This window comes from Podarcis liolepis (assembly GCF_965112155.1).
Source record: "Podarcis liolepis genome assembly, chromosome: 3".
NCBI classification, from domain to species: domain Eukaryota; kingdom Metazoa; phylum Chordata; class Lepidosauria; order Squamata; family Lacertidae; genus Podarcis; species Podarcis liolepis.
Genome location: NC_139557.1, coordinates 17,118,284 through 17,130,221, shown reverse-complemented (window position 1 = coordinate 17,130,221; position 11,938 = coordinate 17,118,284). Strand labels below are relative to the sequence as shown.

Sequence of the window (11,938 nt, the reverse complement as noted above, 5' to 3'; positions counted from 1 at the left end):
TAGCCAATCCATGCCCCTCAACCAACCAAACCATAAACCAATGCCTAACCACAACCTTACAAGTTGTGATGATTTGCTACGCAGTAGACAAAAACCAAATGGCCCCAGCCAATCAGCCAGATGGACAAAATTCCTACCGGGCCCCTGCCCCAATAGCAGACGACCCCATGACAGGTATAGCAAGGTCAACGCGAACAACCCTAATTCTAGAGAGGGGGGGGCGGGCAATCCGATGCACGGGGCGAAAAGAGGAAGCTCCACACCTCGTGCAGAGAGTTTTAGCATTTCTGGCTGTCAATCAACAAATGGCAACATTAACTTCTTCCCAACAACAAGGGAAGCCCAATCGTATCAGTGGCCAATGGCCAATTAGCCCGCCCCACAACTTTGGAGTGTCCTGGCGGCCCCCACCGCAACACGGGCTCTCCATGAAGGAGAACACGCTTTAGCAAATAGCTGTCAGGGACTGGGCAGAGGAGGAATGGTGGAAACTACCTCCCCATCCTGACCCTTCCAGGGAGCAGGAAGAGGAAGACAGTATAGATTTACAACTGGGGTTTGAGGGAGGTCGCAGCTCAGAGGCAGATGAGGGGAAAAGTTGGGAAATCATGGGAGAGAAGGAGCAGGCAGAGCCGGAGCAGCAGCTGGCTGATACATTGTCAGTAGAAAGCATTCCAGACCCTCCATCTCGGCGAGCCTTAAAAGTAGGAGGGCAAAGAGCCTAGGACCCACGTACCTACAGGACCGCCTCTCCTGGTATTGCCCCACGGAGGACCTTGAAGTTCACAAACGACAACACTTTGGAGGTCCCAAGTTGCAAGGTGGTTAGATTGGTGTCAACTAGGGCCAGGGCCTTTTCGGTACTGGCCCGACTTGGTGGAACGCTCTGTCACAAGAGACTAGGGCCCTGCGGGACTTGACATCTTTCCGCTGGGCCTGCAAGACAGAGCTGTTCCGCCTGGCCTTTGGTTTGGACTCAGTCTGACCCTTATGTTTCCCTCCCCTTTTGGTTTTGATCTATGGGCTACTATTAAAATGAGGCTGCATTTCAAATTGCATTTTTAACCTGTACAGTGGTACCTCGGGTTAAGTACTTAATTCATTCCAAAGGTCTGTTCTTAACCTGAAACTGTTCTTAACCTGAAGCACTACTTTAGCTAATGGGTTAATTTAACTATACCCATATCTGCTATGGTCACTGGTGGAAACAAACTTCTCAGGTAACAATATACAGTGGTACCTCGGGTTAAGTACTTAATTCGTTCCGGAGGTCCATACTTAACCTGAAACTGTTCTTAACCTGAAGCACCACTTTAGCTAATGGGGCCTCCTCCTGCTGCTGTGCCGCCGGAGCATGATTTCTGTTCTCATCCTGAAGCAAAGTTCTTAACCCAAGGTACTATTTCTGGGTTAGCAGAGTCTGTAACCTGAAGCATATGTAACCTGAAGGGTATGTAACCCAAAGCACCACTGTATTTTAAATTGGTTCCCTCCTCACTATTATGTTTTTATTGTAATTTTCCTGGTGTTAGCTGCCCTGAGCCTGGCTCTGGCTGGGGATGGTGGGGTATAAATAAAAATTTATTATTATTTATTTTTATTATTAAAGACAGAGGGCACTTAGCAGCACCTGTAGAAGTGACAAATGAGGAAGTGGGAGAGACAAGGTGATGGAGATTCACTCAGGACAATGCCATTATCCAAGAAGCTGGTTTCTAAAGCTTCTCTCTGTAAAGATTGAATTCAAAAAGGACTGTAAGAAACTTTCCCCTGCCTTTATACTTTCCTGAGCAACCGGCCGGGAGCTGCTGACAGCATCCTGACAATAGCGGGAGAATTCACATAATGTTTGCATGCCCAACATCTTATGCTCCAAGAAGCTATGCACATCCTGCTACTCTCATATATTGTCATGGGCCTCAAACAGTCTCAACAAAGAAGAGAATGCATCTTTGAGAGATGGAATATTCTGACATTCTCATTCTATGCCAGGGAAAATCCATCATTAGAATTACTGTATTTTTTGCACCATAACACTCACTTTTTTCCTCCTAGAAAGTAAGGGGAAATGTCTGTGCGTGTTATGGAGCGAATGCCTACGGATGGCAGGGGGGGAATCTGGTGCAATCGTGAGCAGAGGATCCATGGTTCCCCTTCCTTCCCTCCTCCGTGGCTCGCTTTGAAACAGCAAAACGGGAGAAGAGCCGCTGAGTGGGGAGGAGAGAGGGACAGAGAGCCTGCTTGCTTTAAAGGAGCAAAGCAGGAGAGGAGAGGAGCCTTCTTCTCTTATACCCCTCTTCTGCATTATTAGCAGCATCCTTCTCCACCCACCCCACGCGTGCTCCTTATCCCTTGATTGCTTTTCCTTCCCTCCCCACTTAAAACGTGGTTACAAAGCACGGATCCACATGGATCCTCAGGATTTTTGCATTGGGCTACCTCAAACTCACCGTCAGATCACATGTCTGTGGCCACAGCATGAACCACAAAAATCATACATCCACTGTTTCGTTTAGAATAATTTTTTTCTTGTTTTCCTCCTCTAAAAACTATGTGTGTGTTATGGTCGGGTGCGTGTTATAGAGTGAAAAATATATGTGTTCTGTTTGGAATAATTTGGCTGTTTCTTGGTGCAGACCAAGGTCATTGAGCCTGAGCTTTCATAACCACTGCCCGCCATGAAGTACCATGGACAGGATTGACAGTAACAGCAGCAAATATGTTCTGTGCTTATGATAATACTTTATTCTCTTGCCAATTGTGCTGCTTTAAATGTGCATTTTAAATTTGACTTCCTCTAGTAATGTTTTCTTTTCAAATGTTTATTTTTTATTGTTTTGCTAACGTTGCTGCATTAAATGTGCATTCTGTAGTTGACTTCCTTTGTAATGTTTTTATTTTGAAATCTTGAAGATAACATTTTTGTTAATTATGTTGCTTTGAATGGATACTTTATATTTGACTTTCTTCTGTAATGTTTTATTCTAGATAGTTTTATTTGATGTTTTAATGTAGGTTGAGATTGTTTTCTTAAAATATGTAAAGTAATAAAATTATCATAATGAATCATCATCATCATCAAAATAGTGAAAGTCAGCAGAGAACTTTAAGACATATTTTTTAATGTGAGGAATTTTTATTCCATATAATGTCATTTTTATGTGTTTAAATTGTTATGCCCAGCCTTTAAAATGAGTATATAGGCTATAAATCTAAAAAAACAAGTAAACAAAATTCATTTTAAAAATCCAGCCACATTCAGAATTTATACAGCCACTGATTCCACTATTTGTCACCCAGATGCCAAATATATTATAGTGCATCCTATATTTCAGTACTTACAATTATCAAAATAGAACCAAAACAATTTATTTTGTTTTATTTAAATGCTAGTCATTTTTTCGACTTTGGATTTTGAAAATTGTAAGCTTTAATGCTTTCCTAATTTAAATGCAGGTTATAAAGCTCTGGCCTAACTAATCTCTAGAAATCTGATCACCCTCCTTAATAGCAATTCTCTAATGCAAACACTCTCATCTTTTTGTCAATAAATCCTTCTCAATTTATTTAGATCTATTGGCTAAGCATAACCACTGGCATATTCCCTGTAGTTACATCCCACTGTATCAGAGAAGATGAATAAAAGGTCAACAAATTCAACTCCTGAAGGGCCATTGGGAAATGCAACTTCTACTTTGAGCACACATGCAGAAGTTTGGGTGGAAGGAAAGACCACCTGCTCAGTTACCTTCCTGGTCAGTGATGCCATGAGATTTTAGTTTGTCGAACTCAACCTGGGACAGCTGCCACCAGAAATCGAGCTGTCTCCCTATATGCTTCATTTAGCAGAGGCCATCTGTATATCAGAACTACCTCTGAGGCTAAAAGACAGGAAGAGAGCATCAGGAAGAAGCTGGAGTGCTAATCAAAGTCAGAAGATGACTATCGGGCTTCTGTGAAAACGGTCTGTTAGCTTTTTATTGGAGCTGTACAAGACAAATCTGAGTCTATTGCCTTTATTTTCTGGGGGAACTGCTACAGTATTATCTCCACTCTTAACATCTACCTCTCAAACATTTTAGAGAAGGGGAGGAGAGGGACAACAGTTGTCTTCAGCTGCACACAAGGAGGGGGTTACATCTATATCTATATATCTATATATATCTATATATATCTATATATCTATATATCTATATATCTATATAATGTACTAATTGAAAAGAAAAGTACGTAGACCTTGACTGAACATTTAGCCTTCAGGCCTCTTAATGATCTTCTTCTTCTTCTTCTTCTTCTTCTTCTTCTTCTTCTTCTTCTTCTTCTTCTTCTCCTCCTCCTCCTCCTCCTCCTCCTCCTCCTCGTGCTACATTTTCCTCCAAACAAGGCCCAAAGCTATAAAATCACCAGGTTTAATCTTCACTTCAAGAACCAAAAGCCACCTGTGTCTCACTGGAGATGTCCTAACCCAAAAGTTTTGCCATGTACTAAGCTGTGCAGTTAGGTTATTAGACTCTGTGCTTAATGGTTTTATGAGTGCCCAGGACTTTAGATGGTAGATGGTATTGTTGGTTGGTTGGTTGGTTGGATGGATGGTTAGATGGTATTGTGTATTAGCTACCCCTACTGCATTTGGGGGTCTTCCCACTCATTCTGCTGAGTGGGGCCCTGGACTTCTGCTCTAAAGTCCTAACCTAATGGTGCAGTAGCATTCTCCAGTTCTTGGCAAAGTGAATTACATACTCATTAACCACTGACTGATCACACAATACTAGACCTCACTCTATATAAACCTTTGACCATATTTCTTATCTCCAGAATAACTCATCCTCACCCTAAGGCTTTCTGAACTCTGCCTGCTTCCATGACAGCAGTACCACACACTCCTCCTGCTATGGGCTGGCTTCAGAACAGGTGTGGTTCCATTATCCTTGGCCATTGGACGTTCTTTCTGGGACTGATGGGAGTTGTCCTTCAGCAACATCTGGAAGGTCACCTCCTTTAGAGATAAACAAGAATATTCTTCTTTTCTGATTCATTAGGGGAAAGATACTAAATTAGTCTCCTAAATGTACACCCTGGGAGTCCAAACAGGGCGAAGGGGAGTTCTAGTGGAAGGAACCCCTAACTTCACAGGATAATAGTGGGTCAAAACAACTCCTCTAGCCCCGCTTCCAAATCTTGCTCCAGCTATGGATGTATTCACATGTCCCCTTTCCAGTAAGGAATACTGGGTTGGATTCAACAAAGCGGTCCACTTCACACAATGACTTCTGTTTGTATAACATAGCTTATTCTCATGCCCCTCCCCTGAGGATTGGGGTGGACTCCAAGAACAGACTGGGTGGGTGTGTGGTAGAGAAGGAAGAGAAGGAAAATTATATTATTGCCTTGCCCATTTCTCTGTTTGTGCTGCCAGGAAATTATGACCCAAATTTATAGCTCAACTCTGCATGCCTTTCCCCCCTTTGCTATGGCACACAACTAAGTAAATAAAGTTGTTACTGTTACTCAGGGCCGGCCCAATGATAAAGCAAAGTGAGGCAGCTGCCTCAGACAGCAGGTGCTGAGGTGCAGGGAGTGGACAGTGTTGGGCGTGCCACATGGCCTGCCCTGTCCCCATACGCTAGCCTTCTGTCCTCAACTGCGGTCCTTTAACCAGTATTGGACCAGTATTCAACTACCAGTCCAGTTGGACCCTGTATATTCCCTGAGAGAGAACATTGTGCCTCAGGCAGCAAAATATATTGAGCCGGCTTTGCTGTTAGTGTTACCCTGGGTGTTCCTTCCCAGTGTGGTGTAGCGGTTAAGAGCGGTAGTCTCGTAATCTGGGGAACCGGGTTCGTGTCTCCGCTCCTCCACATGCAGCTGCTGGGTGACCTGTCGGATTCTCAGGCCTCAGTCAGAGGTAACTGGCCACTCTCCAGGCACTAGGCTTGAGATCCTTGTTGACCTCCCCGTCTCCGTCTCCCGACAGGATACAGGCAAGGTCACATTCGGCGATCCCACTCAGCGTGAGAGGGACACACCTGCTTCCCTCAGGGAGGGGAAAGAGACAGACAGAAATCTATTTACATGTCTTTATTTCTGTCATTGCAGCAGTACAGAGAAACACGTCTGCACTCTCCAGTCTCCAACAGTAGAGAGAGAAACTCCACCCCTGTACTTCCAGTACAGGTCAGATGACACTCTGAGCTAACATCCAGTGCTCAGTACAGTGAATAGACTGCCCCTTTGTTCTCATGGTACAGTCCCAAACATAAACATCCTGTTTTGCTTTGCAGACACCTGCAGCTCACTCTTGCATTGCTGCTTTTTCCTGACTCTGAAGTCTCTCAGCCCCACTCACCTCACAGAGTATTTGTTGTGGGGGAGGAAGGGAAAGGAGAATGTTAGCTGCTTTGAGACTCCTTCAGGTAGTGATAAAACAGGATATCAAATCCAAACTCTTCTTCTTCTTATTATTATTATCTGCCTGCTTGCCTGTAGGAAGGCAAGCCAAGAGGAGGTAGAAGAAATGTGGAGGCAATGCTTTGTGTACATTAGCATTGGTTTCCTCTTCTCTTGCTAAGTCTAGGCCAGGCTTCCAGGGTGTGCGTGTCCCCTGCAGGAAAGGAGGCTGCAGGACAACTTCAACCCATTGTGACATAGGGATCATTGCTGGAAATGGATACATATTTTATATATATCCAGTGACAGTCTTTTCAAGAATCTGCAGACTGTCTAAGCTTTTTGTTGCACTGACATAAATCCAGAGCAGAAAGTCAGTGCCTTAATACATGGCCATTGAGATGAGCATTTATGGAATGCTTTCTGCTGTAGCCAAACATTTCAACGTGAGCATTTCATGTCATTCTATTTTGAAATGCTTCAAGATAATGTGACATGCCAAAATAGCTTAAGCAAAAATAGTTTTATCCTAAGCATGGCAGAACAATAAAACATTCTGTTTCTTGACATACAGCCTAAATTATACTTTCAGAAAAGCATTATTGCTTCTGAAGTGGCGAATTTCGAAAGTTTGATTATTTCATTGTGAGTTTTTCTTTTTAATTAAAATGAATATAGTCTCTTATCATTGCCAGCTTAAAAAAAAACCAAACAAACCCAAAGGTGTTACATCTTTCAAGGGTTTTCATGCTAAATCCATGTTAACAAAACAAATTCTGTTTCCTACGTTTCTAAGGCATATGAGGTGTCACTTTCCTATTTAAGATTTGTATGCTAACACGCTCCCCCCAACTCTCAGTTAAATTCTGTGTGTTGCTTCTCCAACTAAACCTTCATAATTGCACATTGAGAAATCTGTTCTTTGCTTTCTTGGGATGCGGCACTAGCATCAACCTGACTGAGGAATACTCCAATATAAAGGGGAAGAGAAAGAAATGCAGGCAACATGTCAATCTAGAAGACTCGGAGCTGCAGAATCTAACCCATTTTGAAGGGATTAGGAAGTAATGCTAAATGTTCTCCAGGGTCAATTTTTGCCTCAAGAGTATCTATTTCAGGGGACTGAAATTCTCTCCACATGCCCAATGCGATGACATCAGAGCACAACATACCTAATCTGATTTAGCTGTATCTGGCAATCGACAGACCACCCTTTCCTCCAATGAATTGTACGTTTCTGAAACATTGTGATTAGGGCAGCCAAAGCACCTGCTCTCCCTTGGCCATCCCAGGGCAAGTGAGAGCTGACAATGACCTTTTGCAGGGATTCCTCGGGGTTTCAGGGAAACAGCTGTGCAATCTCACACCTTTTTTGGTCTTTTTACGACTTGCGTGGCTCAGGTGTGCTCATTGTGCCCTATTTGCTGCAGTGCATAAAATGCCTAGGGTTTTTTTTTTTTTTTTACTGAATATAGGCAGATGCTTAGAAAGGCCAAATAAGAACCCACAGGCAGACTGGCTTCTTATTTTGTTTTTGGAGAGGTTACACCCCGTCTGAGGTCGCCTCTACTGTCAGTATTTTGCAGGAGGGGTTCTCTCTCTCTCTCTCTCTCTCTCTCTCTCTCTCTCTCTCACACACACACACACTGGGGATTTAACTTTGCACAATTAAAGTGGATTAGAGAACGCTGTTGCCCTAGCACAACAAATCCACTTTAAAAAGTAAGAGATGGACTTCTTGCAGCTAGGAAAGTTTCAGGGAAATGAATGGAAAAGTGTGGGATGAATGAATAATTAATTAATTAAATAGGAAGACAGAGAAATGCTCCACAATCAAATCAGGAAGAAAACTCATTTCAGTATTAAATAACAGGCTGCAGTTGTTGGCATTCATCTGTCTCAGGAGGCAATGGATGAGTTTGCCTTGGGGGGTGAAGTCAAACCATTGGACGGTTACAGCACCTACTGTGGCTCCAGAGATCAATACGGGAGAGACATGTTTTATTGCAGCTGGGGCAGATGAAAGCATCTGGTTGCAGGTGTACCATGGCGTTTCTTCTTTCGGTGCTCATCCCAATGGTCATGCCTCCTCTGGTCAGTGCTGTGGACACATGACCTGACTGTCTGTCTCTGGGCACTGTGGTCATCTGCAAGGGATTCCAACACAATGAGGTTGATGCTGCCAGCCATCATGTCATGTTTGTAGGCATCTTTGAAACTCAGAGTTGGTCTGTCAACGAGCCTGGTGCCTGTAGAGCACATCCTTGTGAATCTTGCCGTTTTCCATTCTGTGTACATGACCAAGCCAGTGTATATGTCTCTGAGGCAGGAGTGCAAACATACTGGGAATGTGGGCTTGGGAGAACTCTTCTTCGAGACTCTGTCCTGCCATGTGGTGCCCAAAATCTTCCAGATGCAATGCATGTGGAAGGCATTGAGGCATCGCTCCTGGGAGTTGTAAGTTGCCCATGACTCACAACCATAATGCAGTGCGCTCAACCTGCCAGCCTAGCAGACTTGGTATCTTGGTATTGGATATTAGCATCACTTTCTCCCATACCTTTCTGGAGAGGCGGGCAGTAGCAATTCTGTTTCCCAGTGTGTTAGAGTGGGCCTCTTGCTAGGCAGAATTTACTTGTTATAGCTGTCACTGCATGTTGGTACTACAAGCCATTGTAGGGAAAGGTAATATATGAGATGCATCAGCTGTGGAAGGGTCACAGAGGGTCAGAGAACTTGATGTACTCTTAAGAGAGGAATATATCCTAAAATAGATAATGGTGTGCATGTTAATGGAGAATTTGAAAAAGGTGTTTTCCCCTCCCAGAAGCTGAATTAAAATACCATTTTACATGTTTAATATTTGAAATGTACTCTCAGGGAAGAAATCTTGATTTTAGATATTTGATCCAGCCTCTCTTTATGAGCTGCCACAACCCTTTATAACCATTCTTCCTTTACCCTGAGATTCCCTTCTAATCAAACTGATCCGCTGAACAAAGAAGAGAGGCTTAGCTGACATGTCACCTGGCTTACCCCAGTCATAGAATTCAGCCCAGTGAGAGCAAGATCTGAAACGATGTACATAAAGAAACCGTCAAAGGAAGACGCCTGCTTTTGCTCTCAACTACCTGAATATTGTGAAAATCTTTGGCTTTTTCCACAACGAAAAAAGAGCAGGAAGATGTGGAGAGAGGAAAGTCACTGGGTGAGAGAACAAAGGCACTGCTTCTGGTCTGTTGCTCACTTTTCAGAGTCTGATGTCGGAAGGGCAACCAGATAATCTTGTCCAAACCAGCGACAGCTCACACCTACTGTTCCCATTAAAAAAACAGAACAAAAACCATCTGATTAAAGTAGCACAGTCTTTAGTAATCAGGTGCTACACAGCTCACCTAAAAATGTCAAGTTAGAAATGGTGACTACGATGGTTGAACTCAATGGGCCTTACTTTTAGGTAAGTAGGTATGGAGTTGCAGCCTTAGAAACATTTGTGCACATTTTCCTGGGAGTAAAGGTAAAGGGTCCCTGGACAATTAAGTCCAGTCAAATTCGACTTTGGGGTGCATCTCCACTTTCAGGCTGAGGGAACCGGCGTTTGTCCTCAGACAGCTTTCCCTGGTCATGTGGCCAGTATGACTAAACCACTTCTGGTGCAATGGAACACCATGACAGAAGCCAGAGTGCACGGAAATGTCGTATACCTTCCCGCTGCAGCAGTACCTATTTATCTACTCGTGCTGGTATGCTTTCAAACTGCTAGGTTGGCAGGAGCTGGGACAGAGCAACAGGAGCGCACTCTGTCGTGGGGCTTTGAACCGCCGACCTTCCAATTGGCAAGCCCAAGTGGCTCAGTGGTTTAGACCACAGCGCCACCCATGTCCTGGTAGTAAGACCCATTGAACACAGTGAAATGAGTGAGTATGCATAGGACTGAGCTGTAAAGATGTGAAGGACAACAAATGTTTCCAGATGTGGTAAACAGCAGTCAGCAATCAGATATTTTGTGGCCATCATTCACACACCAGCTGACTGTTCACTAGTTTGGGTGGATACCGAGCAGAAAATGTGCTTCAGAGTGGCGATGGAATGTGGCTTGGGATGCCAACTTGGCCTACCAGAGCACGTCAGAGTTTCCTGGATATTGATGCATGGTATGTGCAATGAAGAGTTTTTTGCCGATTGTGAAGGCCAGGGGGTCTCCCTCCGCATTGATTGTGCAGCTGGGAGTGAACGAGTTGCCCTTGCAGAAGGGTGTAAACTTGAGATCAAACATTGAAAAGGACTTGGAGGAGTTGTCAACAACGTTCCCCAAAAATGACACTTTTGTGGTCACAACTCCTGGAAAGACGCGTTTAGCACAACCGTCTTTGCCCAGCTGCCACTAACAAAGCCAGGAAACTCTTGCATCGAGCTGTGATGTGCAAGGTGTTGGCATTGGGTGGCCAGGTGATGTGCCACCCAGGACTTGCGTACCACAATGAGGTGCTTTACCGTGCAGATGGCGTTCATCTTTCTGACTCCAGAAATGATGTGTGATTGGCCAATATTATCAAATGCATAAGAGGCTGGTTGCAGGTGTGAGGGTATTGGTGGCGAGCTTTGGGCTTGTGTGGTGGTTAGGCATTGGAATAGCGATGTGTGGGGGAGGTGAGGTGCAGCCATCACCTGCCCCCCCCCCGTGCTCAAGGGTATTCCAATAAAGGAATCCCGGGGTGTCGATCTTGTCCGAAGCCAGGGGAGGGGCTAGGGCCATGCCACGACCCCAGCGGGAACCCAGGGGATGCTCAAGTTGATCCACATTGGCGGGACTCCCCCTACTGGTGGTTTACCCTTACCAGACTCCCTGCAAGGCGGGCAGGAGTCAGATATAGTCTGTTGATGCCAATGCCTAAGCCAATACCACTCATATTCTGTAACCAATAAAGTTTTGGCCTAAATTTTGCCCTAAAATTCTGTGTCCTTGTGTCTTTATTCTCAAGGGGGTGGCTTAGGACTGTGGCATGCAAACAGCAGTCAGCAACAGATATTTTGTGGCCATCACACCAGCTGACTGTTCACTAGCTTGGGTGGATACTGAGCACAAAATGTGCTTTAGAGTGGCCCATATAATTTTTAAGTTACGTAGAAGTACCTCTGAAAAAAACATCTAGGCATAGCTCTAGGAAAGATAGATCTATCAACATATTTTTTTATAGACTTTTGAAAGACACTGATAAAATCAATGAATAAATCAAATGGTAGTCAAGTTTTTTTTTTAATACAGAAAAATCAAATGTGGAACCAAAATATTAGAATAGCAGGTGGTGAAAAATGATTGTAGAATATATATGGGGAAAAGGGCAGGATACAGTCATCCTAACAGTGATAAGCTGGAGAGAGAACGGTCTTCTTACAGTCCCAAATCATGTAAATGAAAAACAGAAATCATTACACACTTGGATCCCCAGGAGTAACTGAGAGAAGAGAATGGATTTCAAAATAGCTTTCCCCGTGAGATGAAACTGTGTAATACAATTGGAAATTGATTTGAAGGCATCTGCACACATAT

At 44.0% G+C, this 11,938-nt stretch overlaps 1 long non-coding RNA gene across 1 annotated transcript; it reads left to right on the top strand.

Annotated features, from left to right (window-relative positions):
- Positions 1-1,653: 1,653 nt before the first annotated feature.
- Positions 1,654-4,000, top strand: LOC310703511. The gene is made up of 2 exons (XR_014524207.1): positions 1,654-1,755; positions 3,572-4,000. It is a non-coding gene; the product is annotated as an uncharacterized lncRNA (long non-coding RNA).
- The last annotated feature ends 7,938 nt before the right edge of the window (positions 4,001-11,938 follow it).